Genomic DNA, 19,826 nt, shown 5'->3' with positions numbered 1-19,826 from the left:
ATGAGTTACATTGTGCCAAAGTTTTCTTTGATCATTCTCAGAATTCACAGCTATATTTATAGCCTTAATCATTATACCCATTGCTGGGTTCTGTATTTTATAGTTGAATTCTCTTACATTTTTGTACATTGAAGCCTATTTTTTTATAAGTTATGAAGGATTTGAATGTGCTGATATACCATGTAGTTTTAAAAAATATCCAACAGGGGCACCTGGGTGGCTCAGTGGGTTAAAGCCTCTGCCTTTGGCTCAGGTCATGATCCCAGGGTCCTGGGATCAAGCCCCACATCTGGCTCTCTGCTCATCGGGGAGCCTGCTTGCCACCCCTCCTGCCCCGCCCACCTGCCCCTCTGCCTATTTGTGATCTCTGTCTGTCAAATAAATAAATAAAATCTTTAAAAAAATAAAAATATCCAACAATTTCAGAATTATTAATTCAAAATTTTCACTGCTGTAAAGAACTCGGCTATAAACACCTTTGTAAAAATTGTTATTCTTCCTTCTCCTGTCTCTAGTTGATTATTCTCCTTGGAATGTTATCTCCAAAGTGGGATTACTAGGTCAAAAGATACACTTAGTATTATTATTCTTGTTAACCTAATGATGAGGTTATTTTGAAAGTGATTAACTAAACTCTTATTTTAAAATAGGCACTTCAGTTGAAACCAGGGTATTTTCCGTCGAACTAGACATATCTGTAGTGAATATTTTAGTAAAAGAGATAACAAAAAAATTCTGAAAATCATTTTAAACCTCTCCTTAGGAATAGGTTGTATTTTATACTTACCAGTCACTGGAAAATTTGCAAAGAATTAGAAGGGGATCAGAGGTCATTAAGTTAAACTTCTTAACCTCTTTATAAATTAGTTGCCTAATGCACAAAAAGTATAATAATATAATATAATATATAATATGATAATATGATAAAAGGGTTGCTGTGGATAGTAAAAGGAGATGATATATGTAAAACACTTAGCTCATGATCTGACACATAGTAAATTATCAGTAAATATTAGTCATTGTTAGAGTATAGCTGTTATAGTTAGCATACACCAAATTGAAAGGTTATATTTATTGGCATTTATATGCTAGGCATTGTGCAGAATTTTGTATACAAAGCTGAACAAAGTAGTTTCTGTTTTCATGGAGCTTATGTTCTAGAATATAGGCAATAAACAGATAATAGACATAGCTCATGGATACTCTTTTCTAGAGTATTGTTGATAGACAATAAACCATCTCTATAGAGATGGTTCTCTCTCTAGAGAACAAACAAGGCAGGGGTTGAGTATGTTTTATGGGTGTTACTTCTTTATATAGAGTGTTTGGAGAAGTTCTCCTAATATGGTCACACCTGGAGGAAGACCTGAAAGAAGGGAGTCAGGAAAAAGAGTTCCAGATAGATTTGTATTCGGATATGTGATTAAATTTTTGAGGACAGGGATGATTTCTTTCAAATTTGATAGAATAGCAAAAACTATGCAGGAGGCCTGAAACATCAGGTGCTGTAGTAGGTGTAATCATCAGTATGTTTGTTTGCTTACTTATTTTGATCATCAGTATATTTATAGCTATAGTTTTTCTCTTAATTCACTTAAAAAAATCAACATTTAATTTTCTGTCACATGATTCAACATAAAAAGTATAAAAAGACGTTCAATGAGGTCTTCCAGTTTTTCCTGTGCCCATCCGCACAGTTCCCATTGCTCCCAACAGGTAACACATCAGATTTTTCTTTATTCTTGCAAAGTTTTTTTTTTTTTTTTAAATACAGATAGATAAGCCAATAGGTATTTTACTTAAACAAAGAAAAACCTTGAGCAATCAGAGAAACTTTGCAGAATCTTGTTTCTGTTTTTTTTGTTTTTTTTTTTTAATTTTTTATTGTAACCAAAAATCACATTTTGCCCCAGGTGCATTTACGACCAGCTTCCGGCCTGGAAACCGGAAGTTCTCCTGGGTGGGAAAGGTGAACCGGAAGCTGTGGGAGTGAGAGGGCAGACTGCTGAGGTAACTCAGAGCCGTTTCTGGTTTGCAGGTGAGCTCTTCAGAAATCTTTCTAATCTTTACAACCAGCGCTCATTTAAGGCTTTCACCAGCATTTCTAGTTGCCTGACCTGTCCTTCTCCCCGGCGGCCCAGTGGTTGACTTCCCTGGAAGTCTCCCGACTTGCGTTGGTGGCGTCTAGAATCTCCCACCCACCGACCAGGGAGAGGCCTTCACCCCTGGACCTCGTAGTCTTTGCTTGGGCTTCTCGTGGCTTTTCCTGAAGCGGTATCAAGGCTTCCGGTTGGTAAGGTGTCTTGTCTGTTCATTATAGAGACGCGCGGGAGCATCCTGTATGTGTGATTTAGGTTTTGTTTGGTTTGTTTTTCGACCTCATGTTTGCATTAAGAATAAGTGTAATAATGTTGGGCATTCTTGTGAAGATTTTCAGGCACGTCTGGTGCTTAAGGTTTGCACCATTTTGAACCGTTAGAGGTGAATCTCGGCTTTCTTTGGTGGATGTCACTTGCAGGGTGTTTGAAGCATGGTTGCCGAAGTGTGTAAATCCGGGAGTTGCCCAAGTGTGTAAATCCCGGAGGAAAATTTTGCAACTTTTCTTTATTCTTATAGTAATGGTATTCCTTCTGAAGTGCATTGCACAAACTGAAATGGAATTTCCCTGGGAGTAAAATGACTGGCTTGCCAATCCCCATAATGTTGAATTACAGATTTACTTTATTCATGTCATTGTTTTATCTTCCATTTACCTTTGTTTTTGGAAATCATCAGTAACAACTCTCAAGGTATTTCTGGGAATCTTTGTAATCAGTACACTTACTTAGAAAATGTGATTGTTCCATTAAGAATCTTCCACTTAGACTAATGAGATTCTTCTAATTTTGGTTATTTTGCTATTTTGCTTTAGTGGTGATAAATGCCTATGGCTCTTTGTTTTGTACCTTGAAGGAAAAACCCTTATGAGATATTCCAACCTGAAAATCAGCAAACATTACCTGGGGGGGGGGGGTTTATTTTACAGTCCTTCACAATTGTCTTTTCCAGTCATTTCTTCAGCCAGTTTTTGTGTTCAAACCCTCCCTGCTTTCAGGGAGGACTTGAAGTAATTCTTGAGTTCCTTTTAAAAATCTATTTAATTTTTTCTAAGGATCTATTTATGTATTTGAGAGAGAGAGAGAGAGAGAGAGAGAGAGAATGAATGTGAGATGGGGGAGGAGCAGAGGGAGAGAATCTCAGGCTGACTCCGTGCTGAGGCAGAGACCTACCAGGGCTTGATCCCAGGACCCTGAGATCATGACCTGAGCTGAGATCAAGAATTGGGTGCTCAACCGACTGAGCCATCAGGTGCCCAACTAGTTCTTGAATTCTTAAGAATTCTATTCCCCACTCGATAATTTATCAAGTGTGCTAATGTAAGTTGAGAGAGTATTTTAATTTTTATACTGTTTCATACCGTAGTATCAGGAAGGAACCTGTTTATCAGTTTTTATATCATAATGACCACTGGGTGGCAGCATAGCGTTTTTAGTTTCTTAGCATTGACGATGGATTTCATAACTACTGGTGTTATAACTGTTTTTCTGATAGTAATAGACATCTTTCATATGTTGAAAGTTTATTACATGCCAGGCACTGCACTAAATGCTTTATGAGCATTATTTTATTTAAAACTAAAAACAAAAACACAATAACAAAGAAATCAATACCATACTTGGTGACCTAAGTGTTTTCATTAGTCTCCTAGGCCATATTGAGGAAGCTGTGGGAAAGAGGTTAAATAATAATACAAGGCTGATAACTACACAGTCGGTAAGTGCTAGGGCCAGAATTGACGCACGGTTGCTTCACTACTACTTCATGTAAATCAAATTAAGGTTACTGTTAAGTCTGACCAAATAGTGAAGAACTTGCAGTTAAGATGAGAAAGCTGTGGATATTATGAAAGAGGTAAGAACTGAATGTCAGTTTCGTATAATGTGCCTCAAGACAGTTGGGGGTGCATGATTTCCAACAAGAAGTATTTCCTAAATTGTGTTCTAAGGAACACTGGTCATGTGAGATGCTTCAGCAAAACGTTTCCTATGGCCAGAGATACTTTTTTTTTTCCCCCCAAAGATTTTATTTATTTATTTGACAGAGAGAAAGAGAAATCACAAGTAGGCAGAGAGAGAGAGAGGGAAGCAGGCTCTCTGCTGAGCAGAGGGGGCTCAATGCAGGGCTCGATCCCAGGACCCCGACATCATGACCTGAGCCAAAGACAGAGGCTTAACCCACTAAACTATGCAGGCTCCCGAGTTAGAGACACTCTTAGACATTTATTAAAGGTTTTCAAAAGTCCCGCAGTAAAGGAACCTGTTTAACCCAGCTCATAGCATTTTTGGAACTCATTGCATTCTTAAACTTTCAGATTAGAGCCTACATTAAGAAATACATTTTACATGCAGTCCAGTATAAATGGGTATATACACCTGAAATACTGAATAAGATAGATGAAACAATTTCTTACCTTTAGTATGAGCAATTTACTTTTTTTTACTTTATTTTTTCGAATCTATTTTCCTTTTTCTAGTCTATTTTAAAATGATAAATATCTTTGTTGAAGATAATATTCTTCTATCAGTCCTGATAACACATTTCTTGTTGGGAAATTATCCTTTATAATCAATTCAAGCCACAAATAAAGTAAGAACATGGAACAATTTCATGTGAGAATTGTTAGAATTTCCCAAAACACATTCTTTGGGACGCATGTTCCCCAGAATATTAGTTTGCATTTTGAATTATCAAAAAAAAAAAAAAAAGAGTGTTTCATGATTAAGATAAACTTGGGAAATTGAGGTTAAACTTAAATGTGTTTTAACTATGCTAATGGTATGCTAATGGTAATCTCTAAGATGGGGAGTTAGTATGCAGCATTTCCCAGATTTATTTGACAGTGGAACCCATTTTTAGAGATGTATTTTGTGGACCTCTTGCCCTCTAGACTTTGGAAAATGATCATGTAGATAATTAAGGAAAAATGTTTTTGCTGTATGTATGTTGTGTGAGAATTTTTACTGTAAGTTTTTAATGTAATTTTCACAATTTATTTATTCTATTTGCTAATATGGACATGACAGAAGGATGTCAGGAAGCTGTTCAGCCTTCTTAGTTTTCTTATGACCCATGGAATCTTTCTGTTAATAAGAAAAGCCTTTATGAAAATCTCGGGCACTGATTAATATAAACTAAAGCTTTTATCTTCAATTTAAATTCAGTAAGCAATTTCCAGCTGTGTTAGAATCCTTCTTATTAGCATATTTTGAAAATTTACTCTTGTTTTTTTCATATTTGGAAAAATTTGGAGTTTAGTATAATTGAAGATTTTAAGTGGTTAAGAAATATTTAAAAGATCTTCTTACATTTTATGTATAAGGTGACCAAAATGAGTGTTTATGTATTTGATACAAAGATCTCTGTTATATTGCTTTAGATTAGCTGAATTTATAGTACTTTAATTTTTTTTAAAAAAAGATTTTATTTATTTATGAGAGCACAAGCAGAATGGGGGGAGGGAGAGGAAGGCTCCCCGCTGAGCTCAATCCCAGGACCCTGGGATCATAACCTCAGCTGTGAAGGCAGGTGCTTAACCGACTGAGCAACCCAGGTGCCCCAAATTTATGGTACTTTTAATAGTATATTTCATGTTTGGTTTCATATAATGATCCTTATGGAGAGAATTTCCAATTCTCTCATTTCCTTCATACATTTCAGACCATTCCTTTTTAGAATATAAGTATTAAATTTCTAAAATTTATATATGAAATCCCTACTCCTTTTCTTAAAACAAGGAGAAATTTGCAAAGATTTTATTGCGAATAGGAAATATTTTAGTGTAAAATATTTTCTTTCAAGAAACTCAGAGTATTTTAATAATTACACATGATTTATAGTAATTTAAGAAATTATTTATCAGGTGTCTCCCAAGTGCACTTCCCTCTGGAGCTTAATAAACCTTCTACAAACATCAAGTCCTTAATGAAAAAATAACATTTATGGCAGCATTATAAATTGACATAATAAAGTGCAAAATAATGGGAACAGACAATAAGAATGGAGCAATAAATACAATAATCGTGTGATATGGGCAACAAGTACAGTTCAGGAAAGGAGAAATGGTGTAAACTGGATTCATAAGAAAAGGATCACAGAGGAGATGAAATTCAATCTGATTTTTAAATTGCATTTAAACAGGAAAGATAGAGGAAAACATTCTCTGTAAGAGAGCAGAGTGTGTGAAGGTTTTAATTAGTTCAAGCTCCTAAACATGGACCAAAAGACCAAAGACCTGTGTGCTTCTCATGCCTCATCTCTTCTTCCAGGCTTACATGGTAAACTCTAACCTTAAGCTGTTTTTAGTTCCTCATTTAAAATGATGTTGTGTCCATCTGTGCCTTTGCTTATGCTATTTTTCGCCTCTAAAGCACTTTTACCTCATTTTTCACTTTGCTAATTTCTTAACTTTTAAGATTTTTAAGCCTCAGCACGGAGGTCACCGCCCCCAGGAAGTCTCAGACTTTTCAATTCTTCCTTGATTTTTTTCCCTTGCTGGATTAGAAGCCCCTTCTTTCTGCTGTTATAGTGCTAAGGATCTCTACCATTGCACATGGCCTTATTGTATTATAATTATTTTCATATATCTGTTACTCAGTACTCAACTCCTAGATGTCACTTCTTCGGTTATCCCCTCCTCACTTAATTCCTTGATCTTTACTGACTTCTTTCTGTAAAATGTAAAATGTTTCAATTTCTCTCTTTCCCTTCCCTTTCCTTGATTACTTATGACCTTAAACTATCTTCTATCTTCTTTCCTCCTCAGTTTGTGAAACCTGTTCAAAGACTTACTACATTCTAAATCAGTTTGTGTCAGTAAGAACTACCCTCCTATCCTTCAACCAGATTTGATTTTCCTTTGCTCAGGGTCTGTCTCAAAATCCTTTTTTGAGAACTATCTCTTGAGTTTTTCAATAGCCTGAAATCTCTTCTCCATAGATGAATTAAAGCAGATTTTTACTGGCAGAAGTATTGCTAGACATCATGTACTCCAATTTGCTATTGTACTTATAACTATTTTGGTAATGAGACATGATATATATAAATTAACAAAAATTTAAACTTAGTTTAGTATCTTTATTTTATAGGTGAATAATTGAGGGTTGGGCACTATGTGCTTGAATTCTTTCAACACTTAGAGCACCTTTTTTTTTTTTTTTCTGTCATGTCTTATATCATGCCTAGTATCATATCTAGGCTTACATTTATTTGAATGAATGCTTTCTCTACCTTTCTAGACTTTGAAGGTAAAGACCATTCACTCAGATTTGTATCATTTGCAGTTTCTTAAACAGATGTGTTAAGTCCTATCATGTGTTAAGTTATTTATTGTCTTTATAAGTTTAATTAAAAAAAAATCCAACTGTGGACACTCTTCCATTTTCCTCCGTTACATAATTATTCTTCCATAGGTTTTTCTAAGATTGTGACATATTTCTTTTAAAGTTTATCATGATTACAGGGCACACTGCTTGTACATCCTACCTTATTTGACTCATGATTTCCAAATATCCTCCTCACCTTTTCCAAAGGGTAGGAGTTATCTAGTCAATTCATTGCAATGTGCTATGAAAAAAATCTTGAGTGCTTGACTTTTGTAAATTATTGTATTAGGCAATGTGAAGGCACAGGAATGAGAGAGATTTGGTCACTAGTCAAGGAACTTACACTATAATGGCTAATATAACCATTGCTAATACAAGATAGAATATGACTGCAAATGTACTCAGTTCCTATTTGGCTACTGTCCTATACATAAAAGACCCTTTGGTCCTTCACTTTTAGAGGGAATAAGCTTGAGGAAATGTAATATTTATAATACTATTATATAATATTTACGTAAGTTAAGGTGATTTCCCATTGAGTGTTCCCAATCCAAGATCAGATAATTAAATAATGTTTATATATTTTTAGATCATGTCATGGCATTTTTTTCTGAATCTTTTCTAAGCTACACACACACCAGCCTGTGTGTAATTAATGAATACAGTTTTTCACACAAGCATGCACTTTTTGTGACAAACGTCATCTGTATTTTATATTTTAATATTAATAATTACTTATGAAGGAGATAGCCTTGTGAGACTGCTTTAGCATTCAGTTCAAGTTGTAAGAGTGTTCCTAAGAGTAAAAGGCAATATGATGAAACCAATTTAAGTGTTATTTAAAGAAGAAAAGGAAACTTGGAAGTTCTGTTTCTTTAACAAAGAATTTTTAGGGGGGGAATGCTTTGTTTTAGTCATTGAGAAATCAAATTGTTTTTTATATTTGTAAAGCTGTTGATGATTTTGCTTATACTCTTTGAATGTTTTAGCTAATGTCAAATCCTACCAATTGTTATTATGTGAAATGATAGTGTGAAATTGATGCTGTTATAGTATAACAATAAGGACGTGACTCATGTATTTTATGTACACATGCATTCAACTGTAGTGACAAATGGCTTCATGCTGTGTGATTAAATGCATATTAGCGTTTGCCCTAGGCATTTGATTATTACCATCTTTACTTCATTACATTACCACACTGTATGGCCATATAATTTATAAGATAATACACACATCACTTTGTTGCTGATAGGAATTATTCTGTTTTATGGATGGTGTCCTTTAATTTTGCCTTTCATGGATTATAAAATTGGTTAATATCTGCTGAAGTGAATCACTGGAGAAGCAAATAAAGATGTTGGCCTCAGGTCACAGTGTCATTTGTGATACTGGCAAAATCTTACAGGCTCATTTATCCCTGTACATGATTGATAACAGCATGGGTTAAATGGAGAAAGCTTTGCTTCTATTAAAGGATCATCATGAATGAAGACCTCCCACTTAAAAGTCAGGCATGATGAGAAGACAAGAGACTATCTACAGGTCAAATTAAATAACTTAAATAATTTAAGTAGAATGACAGTGTAATTTGTCCATTTTGTGTTATTACCCTGACCCCTATCAGGATTATGGGCTAACTTCCTTTCCCCTGTAGAGTATTTAAGATGTAATTTTTAATAAATACTTTCAAAGATATAAAAGCTGTTAGAACTCCTAAGTTGTGGTAAAATATAGATTTTTATTATGTAGTTTTGAAAAAAGCTCTTTTCTAAAAAATGGCAGTACTTGCAAATATAAAATTAGTAATGTGGTGACTGCTGAGGTAATGTTTCAAACATTTTATAATACTGGCTTTATTTTTTAAGACTTTTAAATAATGAAATATATATTTATTATATTTACAAATATAAGTAATAAACTTATAAAGTACTATAAATAAATGAACTATTTTAAGAGTTTGTTATTAACACTGTGGAGTCAAATGTTAAAAATAAAGGTATAGTTCAGCATCTTTTTGAATGACTTCTTTCCTATATGGAATCTTTATTTGAGTTTATTCAAATTATGTTTCAAAATAGGGAAAAGCATATGCATTTTTAGAGATTGTTGTAATAAAATCAGTATTGAAATGTGAGAGTATTTTGACCTATAGAGTGAAAAGTAAATGAAACTTCAAATTAAATATTTCATGTCTCCTTTAAATGACCAAAAGGTCATGTTTTGTCCATACTAGCATCCCCATTTCTTGTTCACTAGCTGTTGGCCTGTATATGCCAGGACTTTAATACATTACCTCCTTTAATCCTTACACCCTGTAAAGTGAGTGTCATTATCACTGTTGTATAAAAGGAAACTGAAATGCAAAGAGGTCACAGCTAGTAAAAGAAGGCAGAATTTGAATCCACATTTGATGTGGATTCTTACAGGAATCGACAAAAATGCCTATGTCTTTTTCAAAAGCATACTATAAAAATCTATATAGCACAAAATTTCACAACTTAAAAAAAAAAGATTTTATTTATTTGACAGAGAGAGGGAGATCACAAGTAGGCAGAGAGGCAGGTGGTGGGGGGGTGGGGAAACAGGCTTCCTGCTGAGCAGAGAGCCCAATGCGGGGCTCGATCCCAGGACCCTGAGATCATGACCTGAGCCGAAGGCAGAGGCTTAACACATTGAGCCACGCAGGTGCTCCCAAATTTCAAAACTCTTGTTTCTCACTTTATCAAGCTATCTAAAATAGTATTGTAAAAACTGTTTTGGGGATGCCTGGGAGGCACAGTTGGCTAAGCATCCAACTCTTGGTTTCGGCTCAGGTCATGATCTCAGCGTTGTGAGATCAATCCCTGTGTCAGGTTCCAGTTTCAACGTAGAGTCTGTTTGGGATTCTCTCACTCTTTTTGCCTTCCCACTCATACTCTTTCTAAGATAAATAAATCTTTAGGAAACAAAACTATTTTTGGACTCTGGCCCACAGTAAGAAATACATTTCACATTGTGATTCAGTACATTGTATATAATTAATATGAAAGTTTAATGAAACTTACTATATGTGGAAATTGCAGGTAAATCTAATCTAGGGGCACCTGGGTGACTCAGTTGGTCTTGGTTTTGGCTTAGGTCATGATCTCAGGGGTCATCTGACTGCTCAGCAGGGAGTCTGCTTGAGGAATCTCTCTCTCTCTCTGCCCCCCCACTAAAATAAATAAATTTAAAAAAAAAAAGCCCAATCTATCCTGTTCTTTTCTCTCCTCTTTCATAAAAATGCTGCTTGCAACTAAACTGATTTCATATCTCTCTGACGGTTTGCAACTGAAGTAATTCTGTAACAGCTTAAAACATAACAAAATTTTTTCCTCCATTATATATGCACTTTATAGAAAGCAGAATGGAGAAAATATCACTTGTGCTTTGATCACTGAAAGATAACTACAGTTATCATAATGATGTATTCTCTTTCAGTATTTTTTGATGACATTTATATGGGTATGGTTTTAATCATGATGCTTATATAATTTTGAATCCCAGTTTTTTTAAGTAGGCTCCATGCTGGATGTGAAGCCCAACATGGGGCTTGAATTCACAACCCTGAGATCAAGACCTGAGCTGAGATCAAGAGTCAGACCCTTAACTGACAGAGCCACCTAGGTACCCCTTGAATTTTAAAAAATTTAGTATGTACTTCATCAGTTACATGTGTACATAGTGTAAATAACTAAAATTTTTTTACAAGGTTTGTTCAGGAAAAACCAGTAGTTTACCCTGCCATTTTCTCTTCTCCAGAGCAACTACTTTAAACTCTTTTAGCTTATTCTTTAGCCATTTACTTCCACGTGTCTAAATAATATACTTATCATTTGCTACTTCTTGATTTTCCAGTTTTAGGCATTATCTAAAGACTCTATGATTGGAGGTGAAGATTTAACTTTCTTTCATCTTGTGCCCTAACCTCTCTCCCTTCACATACTATCCTACCATCCATCTTATGGTAGTTATATTGTAATCTCGACTGTATATATATTATTATGACTGAATAAATGCTATTTATAACTGAACCATTGTAGTATGCTATAATTATTTTCCTTTCCTGTACAACATCCTCCAACCATTGTCTTGTTTCCTCCATTGTTACTTTCTGATGTGTTCATTACTAATTCAACCCCAGACTTTTCTCATTTATGTAAAACGCTTATTAGTGATTTAAAAACAGTTGGTAATCTGTTCATTTCATCCTATTGAGCTTTCTACCGGAACCTACTAAAGCACACCAATCTGGACTGCTAGCTGTACCAGCCCCTTCACCATCGCAGGGCTTTGTTGCCTCTCTTTCTCACTTAGAGTCCCTTGTTTCCCGGATTCCATATCTTCCTCTTCCTTGCAGAAATCCTTAAGTAGCTTCCTGAGAAAGAATGCATGGAGGGTAAATTGTTTTGGAAAGTGCATATCTAAAAATATCTTTTACCTCCACACTTGGCATGGCAATAAAATTCTGGTTTGATAATAACTTTGAAGACGTAGCTTCTTTATTCTAGATTTTATTGTAGATATTGAAAACTCTAATTCTTCATCCTTTGTGTGGAATTTTTTTTTTCTTTCTGGAAGCTTGTAGGACCTCTCCATTTCTCCACTGTTCTATTATTTTACCATGATTTGTCTTGGAGCCTGCACTTCATGAGCTTTTTGTAAACTCATATTTTTTGTTCTGAGAAAATCAATCTTGACAATTTGTCATAATTTTTTTTTTAAGATTTTATTCATTTATTCATGAGGGACAGAGAGAGAGGCAGAGTGAGAAGCAGGCTCCTGGCAGACCAGGGAGCCCAGTGTGGGACTTGATCCCCAGAGCCTGGGATCACAACATGATCTGAAGTCAGATGCTTAACTGACTGACCAGGTGTCCAACAGTTTGTCATGATTTATTCTCTAATTTCTCTATATGTTTTTTCGGAACTTCTAGGGTGTAGTTATTGGAACTTCTGAATGAATCCTCTAGTATTTTTTTCTTCAATCCTGTATTGCTTTGGCTTTTTGCACTTCTTTTTGTAAGATTTCTTCAATTTTGTCTTTATTTCTACTAAATAAAAATATTTCTGAGAATCTTCCTTTAAGCATAGCATCTTCCTTTTTTCATAAATGAAATGTGTGGTCTTACCTTTTAATGAGAATATTAAAGATGTTTCTTTTGAAAGTGTTCCTTCTGCTTAATCTTTGCTTCCTCTAAATTTCATTTAAAAAATTTTCATTTGTTTTGGTCTCTGTGTTTGAAATTAGACACTTACCCTTGAAAGTCTTTCAGTCTCTGCTGTTGTTTAAGAATGAGGCACCAGAAAAGTGGATTAGAAGCTCTAAACGTGTGGGTACGTCTATGGACTGTGCTCTTTAAGGTAATCCAACTAAAACGTTTTGTGTGGAAGCTCCCAGTATGATATTATTTATGTTTTTTCTCTTGGCCCAAATTTCCTTGAAAACTTACTTCCAGTTTCCTGCTTCAAGAGCTGTCTGGCTGTTAGCCACTGTGGGAGCCCTGTAGAGGAAGAAGTCTGGTCAGGTAGGGCTGTTTCAGCATTTGGTATGTACACTTATCAGGATAGTAGGTCCCCCAACCCTGAGCTGTTATCCTTTATTGTAGAGACTCTCTACTTTTATCACCTTTAGAACAACTTCTAATCTGTCCAGATGAGGGAAGGGAGTCATCTGGCTAACCAGAAAGAGAAAGGGAATCTGGGGTCTAACGTCTTTTTAAAAAGACATCCAAGCAATTGTCCTGTCTTTAGACACGTTTTGCCTTCACCTTTAAGGGTTCTGGTATCACTAAACCTTTGCAGGGGTGAGGAGGAGGGATCAGGGGAGATATGTAGGGAAAGGAGGTGAGTGATGTAAGTCAGATTGCTTCCCACTTTTCTGTATTACTGGCTTTGCTTTCTCAGGTCTTGTAAATACTACTCCTCCACTATCTGCTGGCAAAAAACAATATTTTTTGTTACTGTCACATTTCCCATTTGGGTTGCCCAAGGTTTATCCCTTAAATTGCCTGCTGTTATTTTAGTGGGGCTGAACTAAGTACTTGTGTTCAACCTACTATCTTAAAAAAAATTTTTTTTAATTGATTTATTTGAGAGAGAGCATGTGGGAGTGGTTGGGGGGAGGAAGAGGGAGATACAGGCTCCCTGCTGAGTGGGGAGCTTGACATAGGGTTTAAGCCAAGGACCCTGGAATCATGACCTGGGCTGAAGACAGATGCTTAACTGACTGAGCCACCCAGGTGTTCCTCCAACCCACTAACTTTAACTGGAAGACTCTAAGTTCTGTTTTTGTTGTTGATTGTTTGCTTTTTAGAAAACATACATAAACATTTTGTTGTTATAAACTACACAAACACAATATGGAGAAGTAATATAATGTGGTGGTTAAGAATACAAGCCTAGATTATTGGGTTTATATCTTGGTTCCATCCCTTATATGTAACCTTGGGCAAATTTCTTAATCTCTTTATGTTGCAGTTTTTTCATTTCTGAAATGGAAATACTAATAGTAAATATCTCAAAGATTTTTTGAGAACTGAATATAGTGTTAAGAGTGTCTTGCATGTATTAAGTGCTCAACAAATACTAGCTATTTTCATTTTAAGTGGCTGCATATATTGCACCAGGTAGTGATAATGTAATTGATTATTTGCTTATTCCTGGACATTTAGGTTGTTTCCAGTTATTCTTTCTTGTTTTTATGAATAAGTAGTAGTAAATATCTGTTAATGTGGAAATTTTTGTACATTTAGGATTTTTTCTTTTGTGTGGATTCTCAGAAGTAAAATGAATATACATCTGTATAGTTTATGACTCTTGAGACATTCTAAATTGTTTTTCATAGGATTGTTTCTGCTTATATTTCTACCAGAATTGATTGAATGCCAGTTTCACCATCCCTTTACTAGTACTAGATAGTATTTTTAAAAGATTTATGGGGTGCCTGGGTGGCTCAGTCATTGAATATCTGCCTTCAGCTCAGGTCATGATCCCAGGGTCCTGGGTTCGAGCCCCGCATTGGGCAGCCTGCTCGGCAGGAAGCCTGCTTCTCCCTCTTTCACTCTCTCTGCTTGTGTTCCCTTTCGCTGTGTCTCTCTGTCAAATAAATAAATAAAAATCTTTTAAAAAATGAATAAAATAAAGATTTATTTATTTTTAGAGAGGGAGAGCATGCACATGAGAGGGTAGGGCAGGGGCAGAGGGAGAGAATCTCAAGCAGATTCCCCGTTGAGCACAGAGCCTGCTGTGGGGCTTGATCCTAGGACCCTGAGATCATGACTTGTGCTGAAACCAAGAGTCAGATGCTTAATTAACTGAGTCACTCGTGTGCCCTTAGATAGTAATTTAAAAAAAACTGCTAATTTGATTAGTAAAAATGTTATTTTATAATAACATTTTTTTTTTGATTACTAATGTGACACTTGTCTTTTTTGATTACTAATGTGGCACTTGCCTTTAATCCAAAGGAAAAAAGCAGTGAGTTTACTCTTGTATTTCTAACTCATTTAGAGCTCTGAGGTAAGCTCTTATATGAGTTGTTTTTATTGACCCCCATATATTCTTCCTTTTTCCTGCTAACAATACCTGACATTTCCCTAAATAGTCTGCACTTTCTCAGGCATAGTGATGTTGGTGAGATTAACCTGGATCCCGAGTTGAGCTTGTTGAGCTGGGTTTCCACCAGCTATACTTTGAGCCCAGTAATTGGTTCAGGGTTGGAAAAGTAACCGATGCAGCCCCAAGTAGAGAACCTTGGGACTTTTATCAGGATGCCATCTTTTCCTTGTGGGAAGAAGGAGCAAGGAATTTTGTAGCTTCAGTAATTGCCTGCAGCTATTTTGTCATCATAAAAACGATAGCCTATTGGGAATGTAGCCAGTATTAAGATAACATAGGCAAAGATTTGTATTTCTAAAAGTCCTTTAGGTCTTACTGATATTGTTGATCCAGGAACCACACTTTGAGAAACCTGAATTTCTTTCATTGCTCTTGTTGTTTGTTTAGCACTGTTGATTATTAAAAAAGTAATATAATTTTCTGCCTTTGACATAGAGATTATTATTCCCAAATTTGTAAATATTTGGTTAATGATTTTGAACTTTGAGTATTTGTTTATTTATTTTAAAAAATGATTTTATTTATCTGACAGAGAGACCATGAGAGAGGGAATACAAGGAGGGGGAGTGGGAGAGGAAGAAAAAGGTTTCCCGCTGGGCAGGGAGCCCAGTGAGGGACTATGACCTGAGCTGAAGGCAGACACTTAACAAATGAGCCACCCAGGCAGTCTGTGAACTTTGAGTATCTAAGATAAGTAACATCATGGGGTGCCGAGGTGGTTCAGTTGGCTAAGCTTCTGACTCTTGATCTCAGCTCAGGTCATGATCTCAGGGTTGTGGGATTGAGGCCCACATGGGGCTCCCCCTGATCATGGAGGCTGCTTGGGGTACTCTCTATCCCTTTCCCTCTGCCTTTCCCCCAACCTGCCCCCACTTCTGCATGTATACTTGCTCTTTCTCTTGCTTTAAAAAAACCCAAATCTAATGTTATATGAAGCAAGAAACAAATACTGAGTCACTAAGTAGGTGTGCTTAGAGTGCATTTATTTATTTATTTATTTATTTAGAAAAAGATTTTATTTATTTATTTATTTGACAGAGAGAGAGAGAGAGAGAGAGAGCGCGCACGCACGTGAGCACACAAGCAGGAGGAGCAGCAGGCAGAGGGAGAGGGGAGAAGCAGGCTTGCCCCTAAGCAGGAAACCTGATGTGGGACTCCATCTCAGGACCCTGGGATCGTGACCTGAGCTGAAGGCAGAGGCTTTAACCCACTGAGCCACCCAGGTGCCCCACAAAAGCTCTTTTAGTTGCCTTTTAATTCACTGAGTTCTTTGTGCCTAGAGCTGCATTAAATGATGCAGGATCATAAATGAAATAAGTGTAGAATAGTTCTTGCACTTAAAAAACATCCCATGTAAGAAACAGATTGAACACAAATAGAAAAACTGGGGAATTATTATTAAATCTTGTGTTGAATTTAAGCACACAACAAATTTAGAGAATGGAGGGATCAGAATGGGGTAGAGTGCTCAGGGAAGGATTCTTGGAGAAAAGAGGTCTTGAATTGGGCATAAAACATGGATAGAATTTAGATAAGGGGGGATTGAAAATTTATTCTAGGTATAGAGGTGGGAATAAGCATGGATTAGGTAGGAGACAATAAGGAAATTATAGTAGAGGACATCTTGGTCCTTTTTTGGGAACTTTACTATGTACAGAAGATGAAAATTGGAAAGGGGGATGAAACTAGAAAGTGGGGAACCCTTAAAAGTCAGGCAGATGCATTTGGACTTGGTTTGTAGATAAGGAGAGCCCTTTTGAATTTGGATATTGATGAGATTTAAGTGGTATTTTGAAAAATAATTTTGGAGAAAGATGCAGATTAGATTGAAGGAGAGAAGATTAAAGGGATAATAGGAAAAAGTGATTATAACTCATGTCTGCAGTAATGAGGGTCTGACTTGACTGATAGCAGTAGGAGTGATGCAGAGTGAGTCTAAGGGGCTATTAGAAGGAAGAACAAACAGGTCTATTTAGATATTAGATTTTAGGAGATGAAGGGGAGTAAAAGAGGAAGAAAAAGAGAAAGACAAAGATCAAAGATTTTGTGAGTGTTCATCTTGGAGATTTAAATAAAATATTTGATACTACTGACAGAATTGTAGTTTAAAAAATTTAAAGGTGAAAAAGTACAAATTTTGATTTGTTAAATTGGAGGTTAAAAAAAATGAGAATACTTCTGAGATAGTCAACTGAAGATGGATTGAGAATTGTTCACATGTAGTCACTAGATAGAACTTTTAGCTGGAAATAAAATTAGAGATAAAGTAAGAAAGTAGATCCAGAAAGGTCAAGCAATTTGTCTGCAATCAACGTGACTACCGTTTAATAGATTTGTTAATATCAACTGATTCTCAGTCTGTTGCTCTTTGAATGATTATGTGCCTATAGCAAGAGTTACTAACTCAATACCTTTCAGGACTAGGGAAATGAAGTAAATTCATTCAATATTCAACAAATACTTATGTAATCTTGGATATTATTGTATTATTGGGCTCTGTCCTAGGTGCTGAAGACATAGCATGGCCAGTATAAATGAGACTGTACTCTCAGAAAGCTTATTTTTTAAAGATTTCATTTATTTGAGAGAAAGGAAGAGAGAGAGAGAGAGAGAGAGACAGTGCATGTATGTGTGTATATATGCATGTGCATGGCAGGGGGAGGGGCAAAGGGAGAGGAAGAGAATCTCAAGCAGACTCTGCAGGGAGCATGGAGCCCATTGCAGGGCTCAACACTATGACTCTGTGATCATGACCTGAGCCAAAACCAAAAGTCATATGCCCAACCAACTGAACCACCCAGGTGCCCTTCAAAGCTTACTTTTTAAAGGAGGAGATATAATGAAGTTACTAGATAATTAACAGATAATTACTGAAGAGTAATGGGGTGTGATGCATATTGAAGAGCTAACATTTTTTAAAGATCTATTTTTAGAGAGAGAGGGAGTGTGCAAGTAGGATGAGGGGCAGAAGGAGAGAGAGCATCTCAGGTGGACTCCACAGTGAGTGTGGAACCCAATGTGGGACTTGATCTCACAACCCTGAGATTGTGACCTGAGCTGAAACAGAGTTAGCCACTCAGAGGTCTGAGCCACTCTGGCATCCTTGAAGAAGTAACATTTGACATGAGACCTGAAAAACATGAAGGAAATTCTGTGTAAATGTGGAGGTAGAGCATTTCTTGAAGAAGGAATAGCAAGTACATAGGCATTAAAGCTGGCATAAATTTGCTATGTTTTGAACTAAATGAAGTTTTATTTAGTACTGTTGTGTGCCAGATGTAATGTGTGGCTCTGGGAGACAAGAATGAATAAAATAACAATACTGTCTCTAACAATTGAGTGGCACATCATCTAATTTGCCGTATCTGGTACACATTTCTATTGGTAATTGATAAACAGTGCAAACATATAGTTATTATCTTGTTTGTTATTTCCCTCCATTGTCTTTGCCAGACTAATATTTAAGGTCTAGCACTGATGCTATCTTTTCTGTAACATTCCTTGTAAATCCTGTTGATAGAATCAATTGCTTTCCTACCTGTTTCTTTTATTTAATTAACATATAATGTATTATTTGCTTCAGGGGTACAGGTCTGTGAATCATCAGTCTTACACAATTCACAGCACTCACCATAGCACATACCCTCTCCAATGTCCATAACCCAGCCACCCTATCCCTCCCCCCAACCCCGCAGCAACCTTCAGTTTGTTTCCTGAGATTAAGAGTCTCTTATGGTTTGTCTCTCTCTCTCTAGTCCCATCTTGTTTCATTTTTTCCCTCGCTACCCCTGCGGCCCCCTGCTGTGCCTCTCAGATTCCTCACATCAGAGAGATCATACGATAATTGTCTTTCTCTTGTTGACTTATTTCACTCAGCATAATACCCTCTAGTTCCAACCATGTCATTGCAAATGGCAAGATTTCAGGTTTTTTGATGGCTGCATAGTATTCCATTGTATATATATACCTCATCTGCTTTATCCATTCATCTGTTGATGGACAGCTAGGTTCTTTCCATAGTTTGGCTATTGTGGACATTACTGCTATAAACATTCAGATGCATGTGCCCCTTTGGATCACTACATTTGTATCTGTAGGATAAATACCCAGTTGTGTGATTGCCAGGTCATAGGTAGCTATTTTCAACTTTTTGAGGAACCTCCATACTGTTTTCCAGAGTGACTGCACCAGCTTGCATTCCCAACAACAGTGCAAGAGGCCTCCCCTTTCTCCACATCCTTGCCAACATCTGTCATTGCCTGACTTGTTAATTTTAGCCATTCTGACTGGTGTGAGGTGGTATCTCATTGTGGTTTTGATTTGTATTTCCCTGATGACAAGTGATGTGGAGCACTTTTTCATGTGTCTCTTGGCCATTTGGATGTCTTCTTTGCAGAAATGTCTGTTTAGGTCCTCTGCCCATTTCTTGATTGGATTATTTGTTCTTTGGGTGTTGAGTTTGCTAAGTTCTTTATAGATTTTGGATACTAGCCCTTTATCTGATATGTCAATTGCAAATATCTTCTCCCATTCTGTCAGTTGTCTTTTGGTTTTGTTAACTGTTTCCTTTGCTGTGCAAAAGCTTTTGATCTTGATGAAGTCCCAATAGTTCATTTTTGCTCTTGCTTCCCTTGCCGGCGATGTTTCTAGAAAGAAGTTGCTGTGGCTGAGGTTGAAGAGGTTGCTGCCTATGTTCTCCTCAAGGATTTTGATGGATTCCTTTCTCACATGGAAGTCTTTCATCCATTTGGAGTCTATTTTTGTG

General features: G+C 36.4%; 1 protein-coding gene across 3 annotated transcripts in view; it reads left to right on the top strand.

Moving 5' to 3' along the window:
* Positions 1-1,974: 1,974 nt before the first annotated feature.
* CCDC73 (coiled-coil domain containing 73) overlaps positions 1,975-19,826 on the top strand; it is a 152,938-nt gene continuing 135,086 nt past the window's right edge. For 2 of the 3 annotated variants that reach the window (XM_032841056.1, XM_032841053.1), the window contains exon 1: positions 1,975-2,038. The gene's annotated coding sequence lies outside the window, so the exon portion shown is untranslated. Of the gene's footprint in view, positions 2,039-2,247; positions 2,290-19,826 lie in introns of those variants that run through there. The other variant, XM_032841054.1, reaches the window with a different exon arrangement.

Source organism: Lontra canadensis, unplaced genomic scaffold, assembly GCF_010015895.1.
Source record: "Lontra canadensis isolate GAN:19392208 unplaced genomic scaffold, GSC_riverotter_1.0 scaffold118, whole genome shotgun sequence".
Classification (NCBI taxonomy): Eukaryota; Metazoa; Chordata; class Mammalia; order Carnivora; family Mustelidae; genus Lontra; species Lontra canadensis.
The sequence above is the reverse complement of the archived record's forward strand: the minus strand, read 5'-3'. Positions and strand labels throughout refer to the sequence as shown.